Source organism: Rhinatrema bivittatum, chromosome 4 (genome assembly GCF_901001135.1).
Source record: "Rhinatrema bivittatum chromosome 4, aRhiBiv1.1, whole genome shotgun sequence".
Lineage (NCBI taxonomy): Eukaryota > Metazoa > Chordata > Amphibia > Gymnophiona > Rhinatrematidae > Rhinatrema > Rhinatrema bivittatum.
Genome location: NC_042618.1, coordinates 250,175,843 through 250,191,804, shown reverse-complemented (window position 1 = coordinate 250,191,804; position 15,962 = coordinate 250,175,843). Strand labels below are relative to the sequence as shown.

The 15,962-nt window shown below is 42.6% G+C and overlaps 1 protein-coding gene across 4 annotated transcripts in view; it reads left to right on the top strand.

Annotated features, from left to right (window-relative positions):
* Positions 1-15,962, top strand: part of AMN1 (antagonist of mitotic exit network 1 homolog) — a 325,940-nt gene that overhangs the window by 265,983 nt on the left and 43,995 nt on the right. The window lies entirely within an intron of this gene.

The window sequence follows — 15,962 nt, the reverse complement described above, 5'->3', positions numbered from 1 at the left end:
ATGACATTTTCCGTTTTATTCACCATTCCCTGTTTGCTTTTTTGACTGCCGCAGCACACTGTACCAACAATTTCAATGTGTTATCCACTATGACACCTAGATCTCTTTCTTGGGTTGTAGCACCTAATATGGAACCCAACATTGTGTAATTATAGCATGGGTTATTTTTCCCTATATGCATCACCTTGCACTTATCCACATTAAATTTCATCTGCCATTTGGATGCTCAATTTTCCACAATTTATCACAATCTGCTTGTGATTTAACTACTCTGAACAATTTTGTGTCATCTGCAAATTTGATTATCTCACTCGTCGTATTTCTTTCCAGATCATTTATAAATATATTGAAAAGTAAGGGTCCCAATACAAATCCCTGAGGCACTCCACTGTCTACTCCCTTCCACTGAGAAAATTGCCCATTTAATCCTACTCTCTGTTTCCTATCTTTTAGCCAGTTTGCAATCCACGAAAGGACATCGCCACCTATCCCATGACTTTTTGCTTTTCCTAGAAGCCTCTCATGAGGAACTTTGACAAACGCCTTCTGAAAATCCAAGTATACTATATCTACCGGTTCACCGGTTCACCTTTATCAACCCCTTTATCGCCCCTGGAGCCCTTTTTAAATATTGGGGTTAGATTTTCTATCCTCCAGTCTTCAGGTACAATGGATGATTTTAATGATAAGTTACAAATTTTTACTAATAGGTCTGAAATTTCATTTTTTAGTTCCTTCAGAACTCTGGGGTGTATACCATCCGGTCCAGGTGATTTAAGTTTGTCAATCAAGCCGACCACATCTTCTAGGTTCACCGTGATTTGATTCAGTCCATCTGAATCATTACCCATGAAAACCTTCTCCATTACGGGTACCTCCCCAACATCCTCTTCAGTAAACACCGAAGCAAAGAAATCATTTAATCTTTCCGCGATGGCTTTATCTTCTCTAAGTGCCCCTTTAACCCCTCGATCATCTAACGGTCCAACTGACTCCCTCACAGGCTTTCTGCTTCGGATATATTTTAAAAAGTTTTTACTGTGAGTTTTTGCCTCTACAGCCAACTTCTTTTCAAATTCTCTCTTAGCCTGTCTTATCAATGTCTTGCATTTAACTTGCCAATGTTTATGCTTTATCCTATTTTCTTCTGTTGGATCCTTCTTCCAATTTTTGAATGAAGATCTTTTGGCTAAAATAGTTTCTTTCACCTCCCCTTTTCACCATGCCGGTAATCGTTGTTACAGGCTTAACGGCTAGTTATATATAAAGAGAGATTTTGTTGCACCTTACAGCGAAATCTTACATGGGTATTTTCATTTTAGTGCCATGGATAGCATCTAAAATTAATCTTTTTTCTTTTTTTGGTATGTTAGACCTATTAGTAAAAATTTGTAACCTATCATTAAAATCATCCATTGCACCTGAAGACTGGAGGGTGGCTAATGTAACCCCAACATTTAAAAAGGGCTCCAGGGGCGATCTGGGAAACTACAGACCAGTTAGCCTGACTTCAGTGCTAGGAAAAATTGTGGAAAGTGTTCTAAATGTCAAAATCAGAGAACATATAGAAAGACATGGTTTAATGGAACAAAGTCAGCATGGCTTTACTCAAGGCAAGTCTTGCCTCACAAACCTGCTTCACTTTTTTGAAGGGGTTAATAAACATGTGGATAAATGTGAACCGGTAGATGTAGTGTATTTGGATTTTCAGAAGGCATTTGACAAAGTTCCTCATGAGAGGCTTCTAGGAAAAGTAAAAAGTCATGGGATAGGTGGCAATGTCCTTTCGTGGATTACAAACTGGCTAAAAGACAGGAAACGAGAGTAGGATTAAATGGACAATTTTCTCAGTGGAGGGGAGTGGGCAGAGGAGTGCTCAGGGATCTGTATTGGGACCCATACTTTTCAATATATTTATAAATGAACTGGAAAGGAATACGACAAGTGAGGTAATCAAATTTGCAGATGATATAAAATTATTCAAAATAGTTAAATCACAAGCAGTTTGTGATAAATTGCAGGAAGACTTTCTAAAACTGGAAAACTGGGCATCCAAATGGCAGATGAAATTTAATGTGGAAAAGTGCAAAGTGATGCATATAGGGAAAAATAACCCATGCTATACTTGCACAATGTTAGGTTACATGTTAGGAGCTACCACTCAAGAAAGAGATCTAGGCGTCATAGTTGATAACTCATTGAAATCGTCGGTTCAGTGTGCTGCGGCAGTCAAAAAAGCAAGCAGAATGTTGGGAATTGTTAGAAAGGGAATGGTGAATAAAACAGAAAATGTCATAATGCCTCTGTATCGCTCCATGGTGAGACCGCACCTTGAATACTGTGTACAATTCTGGTCACCGCATCTCAAAAAAGATATAGTTATGAGGGAGAAGGTATAGAGAAGAGTGACCAAAATGATAAAGGGAATGGATCAGCTCCGCTATGAGGAAAGACTAAAGAGGTTAGGATTTTTCAGCTTGGAGAAGAGACGGCTGAGGGGGGATATAATAGAGGTGTTAAAATTATGAGAGATCTAGAACAGGTAAATGTGAATCGGTTATTTACTCTTTCGGATAACAGAAGGACTAGGAGGCATTTCATGAAGTTAGTATGTGGCACATTTAAAACTAATTGGAGAAAGTTATTTTTCACTCAATGCACAATTAAACTCTAGAATTTGTTGCCAGGGGATGTGGTTAGTGCAGTTAGTGTAGCTGGGTTTAAAAAAGGATTGGATAAGTTCTTGGAGGAGAAGCCCATTACCTGCTATATTTGTTGACTTAGAAAATAGCCACTGCTATTACTAGCAACAGTAACATGGGGTAGACTTAGTTGTTGAGAACTTGCCAGGTTCTTATGGCCTGGATTGGCCACTGTTGGAGACAGGATGCTGGGCTTGATGGACCCTTGGTCTGACCCAGTATGGCATTTTCTTATGTTCTTATGTTCTTCTCTGGAAAACTGTAAGTATTAGAACAACATAAGAGTCCTCAGAATCCCAGAATTAGGCAGAAATAAAGATACCACTATGTTTCTCAATGATATTTTCCAGTCCTGCATACCCAGGCTTTGGAGAGTGTTCAGTTAAGTTTGATAGATCACATAGGGTTAGGAAACCCTTCTCTGGTGAATGCCGGCGTCCAAAGATCATTGTGGCTTGTGTGCACTACTTTGAAGATAAGTAAGCTCTTCTTAATCACACCAGGAATAATGATGGACTATAACTTAGATTGTGGAGCGCTCTGGGGACAGAGAAACAACTACAGTACCTGAATTTAATCTGCTTTGAGGTGCTGAAAAGCGGAATCTTAAAAATAAAATAAATAAAGGAGAGAAGATCAAAATATGACATGATTTGTCTCCGTATACTTTGGAAAGACAAAAACGTTTTCATCCACTCACTACTGTGTTGAGCGATAAGAGGATACACTACCAATGGTGCTTCCCTTTCACTTTGCAATTCAACTGGGATGGCAGAGAGCACCACATCTCAGACCTTGAAGAGTGCAAGAAGATTCTAAACTGCCTGGCTAGTCGACCAAGATCCAGAGGGGAACTTTCTCCTCGCCAGAATTTGAATGGTCAGTGGTCTCTCCTAGAAGGAGACATCATCAAGTTCAGAGGAAGAAATTGTAGATTTTATCTCTGGAACAATCAGTCAGGGAAATGGACCATTTGATTCCCAGCTGATAACTATCTTGTTAAATTGTTCATATTTTCTTCTGTCTCACTTTTAGTACTAATGTAATTTCCCTTCTTGCTGCATTATCCTATCTGCTCTCTCTCTCTCTCTGTGCCCTAGTAGTAAACTGTTGATATCTTGCTCTCCAGGGATGATGCACACTTGTTGTTCTGTGAAAACATAAGGTCTATAGATTATTTTTCTATCATATACGTTAGTTGCGTTCCCTTTTTCTTTTGTATTTGATACTAGGATGCTATGTTTTTGTTATGGGAGTATGTGCTGAGTTTATAGGTTTCTCTTGGGCACTAAATAGAATCTCTTCTCTTTTGCATTCTCGTTTTGTCTGCTGGGATCTATTTATGTTGGCTTCAGTTCTTATTGAGTTTATGAGTTTGAAGGGTTGTTTTTCTTTCCCAACCTCGGGTTTGAGACTGGTTCTTGGTGCTAGCTCTGTTATCTCTGAAACTAGGATGAATAGTGGGAGGTTTTTCTGGGGGTCTGTTTTTTGTATTTTCTTTACTGTATTTTGTGCTGTGGCCTATTTCACAAGTTCCTATATATATGTTTATTGGGTGGATATATCCCTGTTAAGGATACTGCTTTTACTGTATGGTCATTCCCATTCTTTTGAATTTTTCTGTTGCTCGTTGAATGTGAAAGGGCTAAACTCCCATACTGAAAGGGATTTGCTTCTTAGGGAAGCTACAAGGAAAAAAGCCTTGCTTTATTTTGTTCAAGAAACACATTTCTAAAAAAAGACAAGAAATACCTTGGGAAAGGTGGGATAGGGGAGATATGATAGAGACATTAAAAAAGGCTCTAGAACAAGGGGTCATGGAATGACGTTGAAAGGAGGTAGATTCAGGAGAAATCTTAGGAAATATTTCATTACAGAGAGGGTAGTAGATGCATGGAACAGTCTCTCAGTGGAGGTAGTGAAAACAAAAACAGTATCTGAACTCAAGAAAGCATGAGATAAAACACATACGGCCGGATTTTAAATGCCCTGCACGTGCCGGTGCGCCTATTTTGCATAGGCCGCCGGCGTGCGCAAGTCCCGGGGCTTTGTAAAAGGGGCGTGTTGGGGCGTGTCCTAAAATGACGCGGCGTTGTGGGGGCGGGCCCGGGGGCGTGGTGCCGGCCCGGGGGCTTGGTGCCGGCCCGGGGGCATGGTCGAGGCCTCTGGACGAGCTCCTGGGTCGGATGATGGCGCGCCAGCAGCCCACTGGCGCGCGCAGATTTACGTCTGCTTTTAGCAGGCGTAAATCGTGCAATAAAGGTAAAGGGGGGATTTAGATAGGGCCGGGGGGGTGGGTTAAGTAGGGGAAGGGAGGGGAAGGTGGGGGGAGGGCAAAGGAAAGTTCCCTCCGAGGCCGCTCCGAAATCGGAGCGGCCTCGGAGGGAACAGGCAGCGCGCGCTGGGCTTGGCGCGCGCAGGTTGCACAAATGTGCACCCCCTTGCGCGCGCCGACCCTGGATTTTATAAGATACGCGCGGCTACGCACTTATCTTATAAAATCCAGCGTACTTTTGTTCGCGCTCGCTCAAAATTATAAAATCTACCCCATAGATTTCAGAGAGTGATGGGAATTGTAAAGTTAAATTAGTTAGGTAGATGGGCAGACTAGATAGGCCATATAGTCTCTTTTGCCCTTATGTTTCTATATTTCTATGTTTAAAAGTAGGCATTTAATTGGATAGCTTGTGAGTTATCCAGCTAACTGTCTCTGAATATGGACCTCAGTATTTCCACTAAGTTGTGAAAGATAGATATGTTGATTTTTCTGACTCATTCTGATTGCCTCTCAAAGGAATACATTTTCCGTGTCTCAAGTCTTACTGTTGCACTCAAACCCCAGACTCCAGTTTGCCATATTGTCTCAGTAGAATTATATTTAGAAGACACCAAAAAATATCTATATCTAATCTATATATCTACACATTTTTTTCTGTTATCAGGATGTATCCTTCTTAATAATAGCTGGGATTATTTCTTCCAATAAAACTGCAATTGGCATTTTATCATATAATCTTTAGTAATTCTAAATCATTGAACTACTCCAAATTTAGAGTTCTATCTGTATAAGTTTCTCATATCTAATTCCCAGTATTGATTGTGTTTTTTTCTTGTCCCACTATTTCCCTTCTTTCTGAAAGTGTGTGGCTAGAATCTCTGTTAAATGACCTTCTTTTAGTAGAATTGTTACAACTATGTAAATCAGTTCTAAATGGTACTGTACATACAAAAGTAAGAAAATAACAAAGGCATCTCATTTTCCAGGATTTTAATTTGGCAAGTTGCAGAGCCTAAAAGGAGTTAACTGCGAAAAGTGCCAGCTTTCTGCGGCTGCCAATACTTGCAGCAACACAGCGATGTCCTCAATATTTGGTTGAAAATTGACTTAAGTTCACAAGCAGCAAAAAAAGCAGGATTTGAGCTCTGGTCTCCTGATTCCTAATCGAGTACTCTAACTACTAGTTGTACCTTCACAGAAGGGGTAGTAGGTACATGGCACATAAATGTAACAGAATTCAGGAGCATGATGTAGGCACAGAGAATGTGAAAGTAAGGCTTGGGATGTGGTAAGCTCCTCAGTATTGCATAAGGAATGCAAAATAGGCAAAGCAGATGAGTCTTGTGCCATCATATTGTTTGTCTTTCATATGCTGTGTTTAAGCAGTCACTTTATTACTGTCCAACTGACCTTAGTTATTTTTAAATAATAATCAAATCCTTGAAACATCCTTGAAAGAGATTGCCAATCAGGATCTAACATCCTCATGACTCCGTACTCCTGGGCTTTTTCTGAGAAGTATTCTTACATCTTGTTTCTTCTTTTTCATTAATATAAAATTAATATCCCTTCAGGCATTCAGAGAAACAATTCACCTTTGTTCACAAAGTGCACAGAGAAGAGGTAAAAACTGCTTTTCTGTGCACCTTCCGATTTAATATCATGGCGATATTAAGTCAGAGGTCCCGAAAGTTTAAAAAAAAAAAAAATTTTTTTAAATCGGCTCGTGGGTTGAAAACCGGACGCTCAATTTTGCCGGCGTCCGGTTTCTGAACCCATGGCTGTCAGCGGGTTTGAGAACCGACGCCAGCAAAATTGAGCGTCAGCTGTCAAACCCGCTGACAGCCACCACTCCTAGCGCTATGGACGCGCTAGTGTCCCTAGCACCTCTTTTTACCGCGGGCCCTAATTTAAATAAATTAATTTACTGTATCACGCGCACAGGAGAGTGGCCTGTGTGCGTGCCGGGAGAGCAGGCGAGCGCCCACTCTCCCGCAATTTTTACTGTATTGGCCTGTTAGTTATTTTATATTCCATCATTCCAAATAAAGATCACAACAGTTTACACCATAACATATATTATGGCATGACTTATACAATCACACCACAGAAGTCGAACTCCTCTCCTAATATATAACAATCTAATATGGAGAGGGAAAATGTATATTCCCAAAAATATTAAAATACTTATTCAATATATGTAAATAAAGAGAAAGGTATCATAGAATTAAAGTGCCTATTGGTGTCAATCCACTGTCTCCCGCCCTTACAGGGCCTCAGACAGTGTCAGCTCTTATGGCACCATAAGTTATAATCACGTACCCACTCTCTTATACATATATATATATATTTTTTTTTTTTAATTTTTATCTGCAATTACTTTATCGAATCTCTAAAATAGCAATACACTAGATATATCTCAATTTTAACCGTTAATATCTTGGTTCAAAAATTCCCAAAAAATACTTAGCTCAATCACTGGCATATCGATATAATATTTTGCTGATGCTGTATCATTTCATAAATCATAAGTTGTTCCCAACACGGACCATGTTTTGGCTAAATTAGCCTTCATCAGGGGATTTTCTTTTATTCAAACATTATCAGCACGCCGCAAACTCTTCATATTTCCACATCCTAAGACAACCAATAAAATAAATTTTAAAATCACAATCACACAGTCAAACAATCACATGCAAGTAAGCTTAAGTCGCCCAAACATCTCAATCACTATAGAACAGACCAATGTCTCATTAACCATGAAAACCAACGCATTCTTACCTTCTATGAAACAACGCTGTTCTCAAAACAGGGTATTCTTGCCAACACGGATTTAACAACGGCGCCAAAACGCTCAATACAGCCCAGCCTTTCTTTTCTTATTTAAAGCCCAATACCACCGGAAGTTACGCATCATCACTGCTGCCAATCAAATGCCACCTTTAACCAATCAAAACACTGACCAATCCAAATCTTTATTCAGCCCCTTGGGTGCCACAGTGTCAAACCAATTAATCCATCTAAGTTCACGCTGCAACAGATATCTGTCAAAATCCCCTCCCCGAGCAAAGGGCTTAGGCTGCTCAATTATAGCAAATCTCAAATCCTCAAAAACATGTCACTGATCTAAACAGTGCTGTACTAATGGGGCCTCTAAACAATTCCTAGAAATAGCACTACGATGTTCAACCATATGTGTATGCAAACACCTTTTAATTTTTCCCACGTACAACAATGGACAAGGGCACCATAACCCATATATAACTCCAATCGAAGCACAATTCGTATTTGCTCGAAAACATAGTGTTCCCCCTTTAAAATGGGGAAGAACATCTCCTGAAAAAGATTGCTCACAAACCGAGCATGTACCACATGGGAAATGCCCCAATTTAGTAAAACACTCTACTGCACCTTCATGAGCTTCTTCAAAACTAGAGCAGACAATCATGTCTCTAATGTTCTTACCACGCTTTAAAGCAAAGATAGGCATTGGTAAAAAAGCATTGGCATGTTCTTGGTTTGCATGAGGTTTTTTCTGAACTGCCTATCACATAGGGCAGCAAAAAAAGCTAGCACCAGCCCTAAGTGCCATACCGGGTCAGATGAATGGTCCATTACACCCAGCAGCCTCTCTATTTCAGTGCCTGATCCAGATCACTTGAAAGACCAAGCAGATCCTAATGAGGAAATCTATTCCATTTTGCTCACTCTTAGAATTAAGAGCTGGCAATCTCCAAGGCTAACTGATCATTATTGTTAATGTACCTATCCTCCAAAAACTTGACCAGACTTTTTTAAAATCCAGCTTATTACCAGCCTTGACTACGTCCTCTGGTAACAACTTCCACAGATTTATTGTGCATTGACTAAAAAACATTTTCTTAAATTTAATTTGTTTTAAATTTGCTACCAGTTAGTTTCATGGAATGTCCCCTATTCCCTATTAACTTGTCCACACCATTCATGTTTCTATAAACCTCTACATATCGCCTCAGCTGTCTCTTCACGAAGCTAAAAAGCCCTATCCTGTTTAACCTTTGTTTGTAAAAGAACCATGACATTTTTGTTGTCCTTATCTGTACCTTTTCTAGTTCTGCTTAGTCTTTAAGATGGGACAACCAGATCTACACACAATACTCAAGGCATATAGATTTATACAGAAAAATGATATTCTCAGTTTTACTCTCAATTCCTTTCTGAATAATTCATTTGCATTTTTTACAGCTGCTGCACACTGAACTGAGGATTTTGGCTTATTCCAAGATTATTTCCCTGAGTGCTGACTCCTAATATGGAACCCCAGCATTATGTGCATATAGTTAGGATTGTTTTTTCTTATGTGCATTATTTTGCACTTGTCCACATTAAATTTCATTAAATTTAATTTCGATTTCCAGTTTCCAAGCCCTTCAAGGTCCTTTTGCAATTCCACACAGTCTGCTTGTATTTAACTACAGTACTTTGCATTATTTTGTGCCATCTGCAAATTTGATTAAGTCACTCAAATTTATTCTTATGTAAAGTGACCAAACACTTGCAAGGGAACTTGAGAAAGAACGTGGCCCCTAGGTCCAGTACTCTCTGCCTCATTAATAGAAACTGCTTCCGTCTTAATTGTGTGCTCCTAGAGACATCTGGGAACACCTGGACCCTTTGACCGCAGAAGCTAAAATCTTTGTTTTTAAAATACTTCTGGAGGACCAAATTTCTTTCTTGCTCTAGACTAAAGACCACTATTAAAGTGGCTGTAGTTTGTATGTCATCAACGGATGATTCCAAAAAAGCTGTTAAATTTGGACTATCTGTTGAAATAACATCTAATTCCCCCTCTTGTGCTACTACCCCTCTTTTCATATTGGATACATAATACAATTTAGATATAAGCATATCCTTTTGAAATACACAAAACTTCTTTTGCATATTTTTTAAATAATTCTTGAGCTGAGATTAATCTGGTAGTTGGAAAGTTAAAAAATCTTAAATGTTTACACCTCATAGTGTTCTCTAATCCCTCTGATTGCTTATATATCATTAGTGAGACTTTTATAAAAGTAGTCCTAGATGCTTGTAAGGACATTATCTGTGAAGAAGAGGTTACACTCACTGATTCCAAGTGTATAATGCGCTTGCTGTGGTCTTCCAGTGTGTTCCTTGTCTCCATAGTAAAGTTGGTGGATTGGGCCATGGATAAAGATAGCATCTTTTCCATTTTAGTGACAGCTTTCCAGACATCCACCAGTGTTATATTGTCAGGATTGGTCATCTCTATCTCTGAGTCCAAGGAAATACCAAGCCCCATATTTTTTTCAACAGACGGTAGAGAGATCTCATCCTGACCTGGTGGAGTACCTCCTCTGTCTGTTGGAGATGTTAATTCCATCAAGCCGGGGTTAGCTACATTGCTAGCCCCGTGTACTCCAGAGGTTAAATTGGGATCCTGGTATTGGGCGGGACTACTAGAGGCTCCCAACGAAAAGGAAATGTCGGGAATAACCTCTCTCGAGTTTTGACTCACTCTTCTGAGAATATGTTGGTCCATCGGTCCTTTAATCTCTTTTCCGACTGGAGTAGAGGCCACAGGTCTTATCTTCCTCTTTTTCCCCATCAAGACCCGCTTGTCCGGCAAAGAAACTTTATGAAAACAATTCTCTCCCAGGGGCGTGCCCCTTTGGCGCGCGGCTTTGGCCGCACACCGGTGGCTGCCACTGCAGCACTGAGATTTAAATAGATGCAGCTGGCAGGCTTAGATGACGTCAGGATAGGGAAGTCAGGTCTCAACACCTCCAGATTGGTCCCTCTCGCCCGAATGCCTTTCGGCGCGGCTTCTCCGTCACTAAGGCTCCCACCTCTCTGCCGCAGCACTGAGATTTAAATAGGTACAGCCGGCAGGCTTAGATGATGTCAGGATAGGGAAGTCGGGTCTCAACACCTCCAGATTGGTCCCTCTCGCCCGAATGCCTTTCGGCATAGCTTCTCCATCGGTAAGGCTCACCTACAATTTACTCATGTTTTAACTGCTTGGACTAATTTTGTGTCATCTGCAAATCTGATCACCTCACTCATTGCTCCAGATCCCAGATTATTAATGAATTCATTACAGCCTTTGTTTGTCTTAGGCATAGCATCAGGAAGCTGCCAGGCAACAACTAATGCACTTAAGCTTAATTTTCCCAAATTATATGCAAACAACAAACAGGAGCACTACTGCACACAAACAATCTCAGCAAACCACATAGAATATGCAGGAAGAAATTTAATGTCCACACGAAGTTCAGTAATATAGTGTTTTCATTTTAAAAGGCAACGCCACAGTGTATATTCAGAGTTGAATGTTGAATTGAACATAGAACAACTAAAATTTGGTTTGTCCCTCCCAACGCAGCCTCACGGCGAAACACCGCTCCGTGTCGGGGGACCCGCTTTGCACCTTAAACTGCTGTAATATACACTATGGAGTGGCTGTTTAAAATGAAAACACTATGGGCCGGATTTTAAAAGGGTTACGCGCATAAGTTATGCTCGGCGGCGTGCACAAGCCCCGGGGCTTTGCAAAGGGGGCGTGTCGGGGGTGTGTGGGGTGGGCGGCGTGAAATTCGGGGTGGGGTGGGAGGAGTGTCGGGGGCGTGGTCGAGGCCTCCGGACCAGCCCCCGGGTCGGGTGATGGCGCGCAAATCTGCCGACAATGGTAGGGGGGGTTTAGATAGGGCCGGGGGGGTGGGTTAGGTAGGGGAAGGGAGGGCAGGGGAGGGGAGGCGCGCGCCGACCCCGGCGCGAACAAATCTACACCCAATTTTATAACATGCACGCGCGGCCGTGCGCATGTTATAAAATCCAGGGTCGGTGCGCGTGAGGGGGTGCACAATTGTGCAACTTGCGTGCGCCAAGCCACGCAGCCGGCCTCCGTTCCCTGCAAGGCCACTCTGAAATCGGAGCAGCCTCGGAGGGAACTTTCCTTCCGCCTCTCCCGCACCTTCCCCTACCTAACCCGCCCCCCCAGCGGGTTAGGTAGGGGTGTTCCCTAGAACCCCCCCTTACCTTTGTTGAAGAAGTTATGCGCGCCGGCCAATGGCCGGCCCGCGATCCCGAACACAGCGGCAAATGGCCGCTGTGCCTGGAGGCTCAGGCCACGCCCTGCCACGCCCCCGGACTGCCCACGCCCCGCCCCTTTTTGCAAGCCCCAGGGCATACGTGCATCCCAGGGCTTGCACACGCCGCCGAGCCTATGCAAGATAGGCTTGGGGCAGGCAGGGACAGCTTTTCGGGGGTTACGCACTTATCTTACGCGCGAAACCCTTTCAAAATCTGCCCCTGAATTTCCTGCCCCATCTATGTGGTCCCCCAAATAATATGCTATATCACAGATTTGAATTTTCTTTTAAAATTTAGATCCTAAAGAGGAATTACAGTGTTGCTGACTTAAAAAAATTGCCCAGGTTGAAGAACTTATATATGGAAATATATACCCATGAAAAGAATGAAACACTGTTAAAAGATCATTCTTCCTCCAATTCAGAGCTTATTTTTGGGTGCCATTCTTTGTTGTCTAATTATCACCCATTATCTTCCTTACCATTCTTAGCAGAGATAATTGAATCCACTGTTTTATCTCAACTGCATGATTTTCTGGACGATAATGCTCTTACTGATCAATTCAGATTTAGAAAGAGCTTCAATACGTATTCCCTTTCTAATAATACAAACCTGTTGCGCTTTGAGATGGACCCTTGTCCTGGAGCAGTGTAGACCGGCTCCCTGGTCGGGCCCAGGAAGCACCTGCCACCAGGAGGCGGAGCACAAGAGGAGACAGAGGCTAGCTGGAGCTTCACCACTGGAAGCCTGCGGTCCCCCTGGGTGGAACCCTTGGGGACCCGGGCCACTTGGACTTAGGTGGGCCTTGCAGGGTCTCCCAGAAAGGAAGTTCAATGGTGTGCCCACCAGGATCAAGTGTGCGCGGTCGACATCTAGGCTGGAGGCCTGAGGGATCAGAGAAGGCCAGAATCAAGGAGGTGTGGTCAGTGATAGCAGAGGTCAAGTTCCAAAGGTCAGTCCGAGAGTAGTCAGCCAAAGCAGAGGTCAAGATCCAAAGGTCAGTCCGAGAGTAGTCAGCCAAAGCAGAGGTCAGGTTCCAGAGGTCAGACGTAGTCGAGTAGGCAGGCAGAGGTCAGTATCCGGGCAACGATCAGTGGAGTCAAGAACAGACAGAGGTCAGTACCAGAGAGTCAGTCCAAGAGGTGTACTACCTTAGGAAACGTAGGAACAGATGGACACTGGAACAGAAGGAGACTGAAACGAGACTGGAACAGGCGATGAGACACGGAGGCAAACTAGTACACACATGGTGTCGACCTGATTGCCAAGGCAAGGAAGTGCAGGCAGGCACTTCCTTTAATACTACATTCAATCAGGGCGCACCGCGGAGCTTGGACCCGCCCTCGGCCCTACAAGGGACCAGGCGGTCCGCACGCACCTAGGGGCAGGGCCAATGCCACGGAGGATGCCGAGCTCCGCCATGAGGCCTGGTGAGCTGAGGAAGGCCCTGCGACCGACACCGCGGGTCGCCGAGGCCTGGAGGAGCTTGCGGCTGCTGCTGGAGAGACCGACCCAGGACCTGCAGAGGAGTTGGAGTGGTGAGCAGGCCCATGCGCGGATGGGGCGCACAACAAAACCTTGGTAACACTGTTTTAAACTAGACAAAAGCAGATATGCAAGGTTAAAGTTATTGCTCATGTGACCTGAGACTTACTCAGCACACATTCCTGCCTGGGTGATGCTGTTATTTGCCCACATGTAACACCACTACTACAGAGAGTAGGATTAAATGGTCAATTTTCTCAGTGGAAAAGGGTAAACAGTGGAGTGCCTCAGGGATCTGTACTTGGACCGATGCTTTTCAATATATATATAAATGATCTGGAAAGGAATACAATGAGTGAGGTTATTAAATTTGCAGATGATACAAAATTATTCAGAGTAGTTAAATCACAAGCAGATTGTGATATATTACAGGAGGAACTCAGGGATGAAGAGACCCGCCCCCCCTGACGTCATCACGCTCAGCGGCGAGCCGGTAAACAGCCACATTCCACCAGGCAGTGGTGCGGAGGGGCAGCCCACCAGTACCGGGCACCTTTAGGGGCAATCGCTGAGAGAAAAAGAGACCAAAAAGACCAAAAAAATTGAAAAAACACTTCGCGCTGAAACTGAGAATGCTGTGAACTCAGGGATGAAGAGACCCACTCCCCTTTGTGCACCCCTTCATGCAATCCTTTGTGCTACGCTTATTTTAATTCCCTTAAGTTTTCCTTTGTTAATTAACCTTTTTCATAGTGTTTAGTAATCCTTTGTTTATTAAATATGTTCAATGTATTTGACTTAGGAAACCTATTTTCCTGCATACTCTGTTTTTAATGTAAACCGGTATGATTTGTATCTGATACAAGAATGTCGGTATATAAAAATGCTAAATAAATAAATAAATTACAGGAGGACCTTGAAAGACTGGAAGATTGGCCATCCAAATGGCAGATGAAATTTAATGTGGACAAGTGCAAGGTGTTGCATATAGGGAAAAATAACCCTAGCTGTAGTTACATGATGTTAGGTTATTAGGAGCTACCATCCAGGAAAAAGATCTAGGCTCAGTGTGTCGGCTCAGTGTGCTGCAGCAGTCAAAAAAGCAAACAGAATGTTAGGAATTATTAGGAAGGGAATGGTTAATAAAACAGAAAATGTCATAATGCCTCTATATTGCTCCATGGTGAGACCGCACCTGGAATACTGTGTACAATTCTGGTCGCCGCATCTCAAAAAAGATATAGTTGCGATGGAGAAGGTACAGAGAAGGGCAACCAAAATGATAAAGGGGATGGAACAGCTCCCCTATGAGGAAAAGCTGAAGAGGTTAGGGCTGTTCAGCTTGGAGAAAAGACGGCTGAGGGGGGGATATGATAGAGGTCTTCAGAGGTCTTGAACGGGTAGATGTGAATCGGTTATTTACACTTTCGAATAATAGAGGGACTAGGGGGCATTCCATGAAGTTAGCAAGTAGCACATTTAAGACTAATCGGAGAAAATTCTTTTTCACTCAACGCACAATAAAGCTCTGGAATTTGTTGCCAGGGGATGTGGTTAGTGCAGTTAGTGTAGCTGGGTTCAAAAAAAGTTTGGATAAGTTCTTGGAGGAAAAGTCCATTAACGGCTATTAATCAAATTTACTTAGGGAATAGCCACTGCTATTAATTGCATCAGTGGCACGGGATCTTCTTAGTGTTTGGGTAATTGCCAGGTTCTTGTGGCCTGGTTTGGCCTCTGTTGGAAACAGGATGCTGGGCTTGATGGACCCTTGGTCTGACCCAGCATGGCATGTTCTTATGTTCTTAAGTCTATCATTTCTAAAGTGCTACTAGACAATTGCAGCATGGTATAGATACACATAAGAGAGAGTCCCCGCTCTATGGATTTTACAATCTAGTCAAGACAAACATATATGACAAACAAGTTTATGAGAAGTGTATTTATTGTAAATAAGTACTTAGGATTTAAAAGCAACCTCAGAAAGGTGAGTTTTTAGACTGGATTTGAATATGACCAGAGAAGCAGCATTACATGTTGACCCAGGAGGTCTCTTCCAGGCATGAAGCACAGCAAGGTAGAAAGCACAGATTCAGGAGTTGGCAATGGAAGAAAAGGGCACAGTTAAGAGCAACTGGTCCGATAAACAGAGTTCATGAGGAAGGATCATAGGGCATACCTGGGAACTCTCCAGATTTGGCCCAGAGACTCCAGAATTCTAAAAGAATTACCAGGTCTCTGGGACAATACCGGAAATCTCCGGGTGCTGTAGCAAAACCAATCTGCTTGGACCCGGAAAGAAGAAAGGAACGTCATTGGTCTTGTGCAGCACAAAAAGGAGGAACTGGACAGTGATTTCTACCATCTCCGGACCTTTTTAACTCTTAACTTTGCTTCCTTATGACACCACC